Below are 7,741 nucleotides of genomic sequence, written 5' to 3'. Positions count from 1 at the left end.
TCCATTCTAAGCCTGAGGAACTAGGAAAATACAGAAGAACAAGACCACCATTTATTCTGATAGTGTATGGCCTCATAAATCCCAGCTTTTTTTGTATAAAATAAAAGCTTTTTTTGTATAAATAAAGCTTTTTTTGTATGTCAGAATTCTCTAGAATACCCTTTTTTAAATGAACTTAAAAGCCTTTTCTTCAAAAGACTGAATCTTCAAATGCAGAGTTTGTTGTTTCAGTAAAATTAGTTTCCTATATTTGAATAAAACTGAAAAAAAAAAAAAAAGTAAGTGAATTTAGGTTTATTTGGCATCATGCAAAGTAACACCACTTCTAACCAAAATGTAAACCTTTTCACATTCTGGAATTGATAACAGATAGTAGACATGTTTCTCCTTTTACACTCAATTTCTATAGCAAGCTCCAACCTAATACTTGCTTTCTGCAGGTAAAATTACCAATTTCAGTAATATTCATCTTTGGATAATGAACACAATCATCTAATGTCATCAAGTCTGTCTCTGCTATTTTAGGCAAAGACAACACATAATCACTTCCACAAAAGCAAGCTGCATTTCAGAAAGTTTTCTTTTACCACAATTGGTGCCAAGACTGCAAACCTTCTTTTAATTACACAATTAATTTAATAATCCTTACATATATTTGCTGTCAAAATTGTCATTTGACTTAATTTTCCTTTGTATATTTATTCCCTCACAATTATCAAGTGTTGATATTCTTTCTCAATTTTTATTAGAATGAACAATTGTCAAGCTTTCCAAGGTCTATTTATAAGACTGAAATGTTATTTTCCTTAGTATTTCTTGCAATTTTGTCTTCATCCACTCCAGTTTGATCTCATATTTCTTTCACTGATACCAGATTTGTTTTGCAGCATTATGGTTAAGTGTGATCAGTGTCTCTTTACTCCAATTTGCAGGCCATCCAGTGCATCCTAATCTGTAATAGCAGTGTCTCCTTATTTTTTATTAAAAGAAAATATCAGCAGTGCACCTCTAATATTTTTGTTTGCCATTAAGGAAGATACTAACGGATACTACTAATTAGGCTTAGACTAATTCATCTTCACCTCCACTCCATTAATAAAATAAATATTCTTTAAAATCAATTCTCATCTCACTTGTAGCCAATTCCTGCTTTATTTGACAATTTTGGTACTAATTTACCACTTCACTGGATCTGTTGATGATTTTGGAGACCTTCAAAATATCTTAACAGCTAAAATATCTTTTGTTAAAACTTGGCAGGTTAAATAAGGCCAACTAGCATTTATAATTATTTCATGCATTCTTCTACAAAGCCATATGAATTAATCAATAGTTATAAATATTTGATCAAGTTACTGACAAAAGGGTAGAAAACATAGCAGGTGGAGACATATGTTGCTGGAGTTCAGGAAAGCTGGGCAATGAGCCTCCTTATATTTGCTCCATTTATTCCCACAGGATTCCAATTAAAAATTAGGTCTTTATGTGGATTACCAAGAACCAAACTCCAGTAGACGGTTCATCAGAATTGGGATCTCCTTTTGTTTCTTAACACATGGCTATGTGCCATACAGCTTCTTATCATGGCAGGCAAAGGCTATATACTCTTTGATCATCTGACCCACTGGGCACTTGTCACACAACCTGACTTCCAGCATCTCCTGTAACGTGACGCATCAGTACTGGCATATTTGACTGGGTATTGCCTGCGGTGAGATCAAACATGTTCTCTGACGTGACCAAATCAAGCTACCCTACCACTGGACAAAACTTCTCTGCTCACATACTGAATATTTACACGTGGAATAATAGAGTATTTCAGGATGGAAAAGACCTTTAAGATCATTAAGTCCAACCATTAACTGCCAGTTCCACGTCTAAACCATGTCCCTCAGCACCACATCTACACGTCTCCTGAATACCTCCTGGGATCGTGACGCAAGCACTTCCCTGGGAAGCCCGTTCCAATGCCTGACGACGCTTTTGGTGAGGACATTTTTCCTAATATCCAATCTAAACCTCCTGATGCAACTTGAGACCATTCCCTCTTGTCCTGTCACTTTTCACTTGGACCAACACCCACCTTTCTGCACCTTCCTTTCAGGTAGTTGTAGAGAGCGATCAGGTCTCCCCTGAGCCTCCTCTTCTCCAGGCTGAACACCCCCAGCTCCCTCAGCCGCTCCTCACAGGACTTGTGCTCCAGACCCTTCCCCAGCTCCGTTCCCTTCTCTGGACACGCTCCAGCACCTCAATGTCCTTCTTGCAGTGAGGGGCCCAAAACTGAACACAGGATTTGAGGTGTGGGCTCACCAGTGCCCAGTACAGGGGGACATTCACTGCCCTAGTCCTCCTGGCCACACTGTTCCTGATGCCATTGGCCGCCTTGGCCACCTGGGCACACTGCTGGCTGGCTCACATTCAGCCGCTGTCAACCAACACCGCGGGGCAGCTTTCCAGCCACTCGTCCCCAAACCTGTAGCGCTGCCTGGGGTTGTTGTGACCTAAATGCAGGACCCAGCACTTGGCCTTGTTGAACCTCATACAACTGTCCTCAGCCCACCGATCCAGCCTGTCCAGATCCCTCTGTAGAACCTTCCCACCCTCAGGCAGATCAACACTCCCACCCAACTTGGTGTCGTCTGCAAACTTACTGAGGGTGCACTCGATCCACTGGATCGATTTATAAAGATATTAAACAATATTAAAACCAGGTATTAAACATCTTATGCTGACAAATGCCTGGTTAGCTATTATCCTGGTTTTCTAAAAAAATTAATCCCTCCAAAAGCAAATCCCCTTGAAGTTAATATTATTTGCTCTGGTTTTCTGCTTGAAAGTCACATCAAACATGTGGCACATTGGCCACTACAGTGAAATTTGATACGGACTACAAAGTTATAAGGTCAAGCTCACGTAATAAATGCTTGGGGAGATACAAGTACCTCTCAAAGCTACCCAGATCTCCATTTGAAGGGCAAGGCATTCAATCTGCACACCTGATGGTTAAGCAGCAAGAAATGGCCAGCCTATGTATGGCCAGAAAGCAGCTAGCGGTTGAGCAGGAGGCTGGGGATGGTCAGGTAATTTTGTTCATTACAGTGGATGAACTAAGTGGCCACCTGGGAGCTCTGAGGGTAAAAGCATTCTTATGGTCTGTCACAAAGTCCACTAATAAGGACGCAGACCTCATTAGTTCTGATGTTCACAAGACCCCTCTGTTTTAACACAGACCTTTTCCCAAAATGGTAAGGGATGGAGCAGCCTAGAACATAATGAGCTCGTTGACCCAGATGCCAGGTAACCACACCAAGAAGTCTGATAAGCCCATACTCAAAATATGAGATATACACTCATTCCTATTAATAGTATGTAATACAGTGGTAAAAAGTTACAAGAAAATGTTTAACTGACCTTAATACTTGTATACCAAGCTGCCAAAAACACTCAATGAATTTCTAGAGGGATTCTTTTACTTCAGCAATGCTTATTTTCCCTTTCCAAAGATAGTTACAAGACACACAGTTGTTATAAAGATTTTCTTTTAGTTAGCACGGTCAACAACCCTTCTTAGATGTGGATGAAGTTGAAATGTGCAATTTATTTGTTTATCATTCCAAAAGTCCAGCTGCCCTTTTGAGTATCAACTGCTTACCCTGGATATTTGTTGAATCCTAGATATTACACTAAGAGACTGTAAATACAGCATACTGTTAAACTTATACTGGAGTCCAAAAACAAGGACTGCCATTTTCAGAATATCTCAACAGGCATACACTAAAATCATAATCACTGCAATATGCCTCTTAGAAATGGTGATCGTATCTGTTCCACCAGATTTGAAACAGCAAAGCGAACAGAACTGCAGAGTGAACGTTGAGCAGAAATTAATATTTATTTGTGCAGGGTGTACTGTAGTGCTCACCGGAGCATCAATCAGAACATACTCATATAAAGTACATATATTCATAAACACTTTCGCTGAAAGTCAAAATAGCCTTAGATGCTGTGACAGACAGATAAAATGGTTACAGAGGTTTAAACATGCTAATGAAGTTGAGAATGGTATAAGATGTACAATTAATTCTAAGTGAGTAACAGAGGAAAATGTACTAAACAAGGGAGGGAAAGTGCCTATGTAAAAAGAATGGAGCATGAACCCAGATGAGAACACAGGTTACAGACTGACCCTGGAGAAGACTCACACTGAACTGTTCTGATCACTTTATAATAGTACGATAAAAATATATAGAGAGAGATATATGTGACTTTGTAATAGCCTAGGGGATTTGTTTTGTGAAAGTATTGAATGTACATAAGTATTGTGTATATATAAGTTATAACTCTGACAGGTTAGGGCCATGCCTGCCAGGCAATAAACGTGACGGAACCTTTGCAAAGGGCCTGAAGCCCGACTGTTCCCAGCACAAGGGACACCAGTCTTATGTAAGGCATGGACACATTCAGTACAAGTAACATTCTGTGTGTAGATGTTCTCTACTAATGCAGCTGGCAGAAACAGTCTAAACTCAACTTTTAATTGGTACTTTACTGTTTATAAACAATTGTAAAACAATCTATCTGCATTATCACAAAGCACCATATAAGTGTGCTATAGCACCCTCTGTGCAGCAGCTCTCACCACCAACAAAAAAAAGAATATTAATTATTAATAGTTCTTGGCAGATAACTGATGAGAAATAAATTGTTCTTCAAGAGAGTATTACCATTTTTCACTTAGCCTTCTCTGATTTTAACACCCAGAAATCTAAAATGCTGGTATTTTACAGCATACTTTATGTAACTAGAAAGAAAGAATTAAGACCAACAAAGGCAAAGAAATTGTATTCATTTCTGTAGACAAGTGTTTTTAATACAAAATTTAACTCTACAGTTGCTGTAAATTTTGAAAAGGTCAAGGTCATAATTTTAAAATTTAATGTTAAAAAAAAGATATTAAGTTTACTATATGCCCATCAAGATGATTTGATATTTTCACTCCATATCAAAGGGGGAGAAGTTAGTAAATTGTTAGAAATTTTTTAAGACACCATTCCCCACCACACATATAATTTAACAGAACCTTATTTAATATTCAGAAAGACAAATATAAGTAGCACAGGTATCCGAAGGACTTGGTGACAATTCTAACTGCCGACTAAAAAGGAGTGGATTGAAATGTAATGAAATTATAAATCCTAAGTACAAAGTTCTGCACTTTTCTATTGTATTCTTGTTTTGACTGTCATTGACTGTCTAAGAATGAAAACAGACAGTAACAGAATTCCAGGTACCTGTCTGAAAATTTCAATACAACTCAGTCTCACAGTTTTTTCATAAATAACTGAACTTCACAGTAAATTAATATTCAGTCAATCATTTCTAGACAATCAAAAAAGATGCATGTGACATTCTGAAACATTTAATCCTCAAAAGTGGCATTTATCAATAATACATGTTGAGACAGTATTCTAAGAAGGAAAGGTGACACAGAGACTTTAAAGCTTTAGGTTCTTCAGAAGTGATTGAAAAAAAAAAAAAAGACAGCATGAAAAAAAGAAACCACCCAGCATGGTACCAATAGAAAGCAGTGAAATTGCACCGATTCCTGGAGGCATTCCAAAAGTGGAAGATTCCCTCTCTGCAAAACAGTGATCTTTAATTGCATATCCTCTCACAAACACATGAATCCATTTAGATAAGGAAAATAATCACATAGAACTCAAAGTGACTGGATTTTATCCTAAAGCTAAATTTCTCAAATTCATCAAGTTCCTTTGGAAATCATTTTATTAGATAAGAAGTTCAAAAACTGTAATTTTCATTTCAGAAAAAAAAACCCAAACATGCTGTACTTATTATTCCATCAAAAATAATAACTGCAAATTCTGGAAGATGAAATACATCTAAGTCAAACTTATTAATAAAACCTGAGGGTGTTTTTTGGAACTAGTTAAGATCCACATTCCATAAGAATTATCACATATCAGTAACTAAATACAGAGACAGCCACAATTTCCTCTTCAAGGTGTGCAGAATACAGTGCTTGAAATGTAAGCCTCAGCTCCAATTTGATACTGGCAAATAGCATTTTCCCGTTTCTTTTTTTGACTGTGCTAAATTATCCCCTGCTGTCAGTCAACTCTGTCTTTGGATAATACATAACCAAGTGTGTATGACATCCCTTGCTTGACTAAGTAATGAAGAAAAAAGGGAATAGTATTTAAAAATAAGTGAATTACACTACTGATTCCTTGCTGAAATAATTTTTTCCCCAAATGTTACTTCTGTGTTTCAAAAACTGTGCAAAGACCAACCTATACTGTTAAAACTGAATATATATTATTTTAGGCACAAAGATAGCAGTTCCGGCCTGTATAGAAAGAGCACTTTTTCACATAAACATGGAGCTGGGAAGCTAAACAACAACAAAGATTTTAAGAAATACCTGAAATAATGTAATTTTCAATATTTTTGCATCATTTGTACATGGTCAATGTAGAGCAGTTAAAGGATAAATACTTCTCAAGGCTACAAACAGGAAGAAGGGTCATGAATTTTCAAACAGACCCCAAATTTTTAGGTATGGCCCAACTTCAACACCAAAGGGTAAGCAAAATCATTACCTTCTGATGATTTTCAGATGGCCTGTAATTGAGGCAATTCAGTTCTGACAACCATTATAGTTCTGGGCAGAACAAAGGGCACAGGGTATAACAGGCTTTTGTTTAGACACAATCTTTAGGAGCCAGGATCAAACCAGGGTGATGCAGTACCCTGCATCCGGCATATGAAGAACTGGCCCTCTTTTCTTGTCAATAGAAAGCGGCAAGGCAAGGGGAGGCACAGAAGCCATCCCCGCTGCTACAGCTCCCGGAGAGATGTATTAATGGCAACGACGGGACCTCAAACGCCAGAGGGGAATCATCCGCCGTTAATCGGTAACGGTATCATGAAGAGCTCCCAACATACGCTACCCACAACGGGACAAACGCGGCCCTCTCTCGCAGCACGCGGGGACAGCCAGTAGTTACAGGGAAATTACGTTCTTTTTGCCAGGGCCGGGGTTCTTAGCCACTCCCAACCTCACAAGCGCACACCCGCACCACTCGCTGCTGGTGCCAGCCCCTGTCCGCCCCTGCAACCCCTCAGTGCCAGCCTCAGAGACGGCGACCACGACAGCCACAGCCACCACCGCCCCCGCCTCGTCCCGCCCGCCTGAGGAAGGCCGCGGCGTCAGCGCCGCTACTGAGCATGCCCAGGCCGCCCGCGCATGCGCACCGCGGTGGCTCCGTTCATTCTAAGGGAGACTAATTCTGACAGGACAAGCAGGATGGTGGAAAGGGCTTTCCCTCCTCTCACAGCGCGACCGCGAGGCTGGGCCACGGGATGTGGCGGTGTCCAGCGCTGCTGCCTCTCCGCAATCGGAGAAGAGCTAGTCGCCTCCTTACCGCTCCCTCCGAACAGCGCTCACCCACCTGCAGTCAACACCAGCAGTTCGCTGACCAGTCTGGCCCACCCTCCGCAGCAGCCACGCCAGGAGATTGGCTCCTTCCGATGTCATTCTCCTGCTTCTTGCGCTACGAATGGGTTTCCCGGATGTCAATCTAGATGAAAGCCCGCCTATCCTCCCGAGTGGATTCCTCTCTGGGCCTGCTGACGACACCGCGGCGGTAGCTCAGCTGCAGGCACCGCCTTTCCTCTGATAAGTCGATACGTGGCGCCTTCCCCTGGCAGTCACAAG

At 40.4% G+C, this 7,741-nt stretch overlaps 1 protein-coding gene across 1 annotated transcript in view; it reads right to left on the bottom strand.

Moving 5' to 3' along the window:
• The window catches only part of KBTBD3 (kelch repeat and BTB (POZ) domain containing 3), a 14,732-nt gene extending 7,223 nt beyond the window's left edge, over nt 1-7,509 (bottom strand). Inside the window, exon 1 of the mRNA XM_010148341.1 lies at nt 7,476-7,509. The gene's annotated coding sequence lies outside the window, so the exon portion shown is untranslated. The remainder of the gene's footprint in view (nt 1-7,475) is intronic.
• Nucleotides 7,510-7,741: the final 232 nt, after the last annotated feature.

This window comes from Eurypyga helias, unplaced genomic scaffold, assembly GCF_000690775.1.
Source record: "Eurypyga helias isolate BGI_N326 unplaced genomic scaffold, ASM69077v1 scaffold42623, whole genome shotgun sequence".
Lineage (NCBI taxonomy): Eukaryota > Metazoa > Chordata > Aves > Eurypygiformes > Eurypygidae > Eurypyga > Eurypyga helias.
This window is presented reverse-complemented; position numbering and strand designations above follow the sequence as displayed.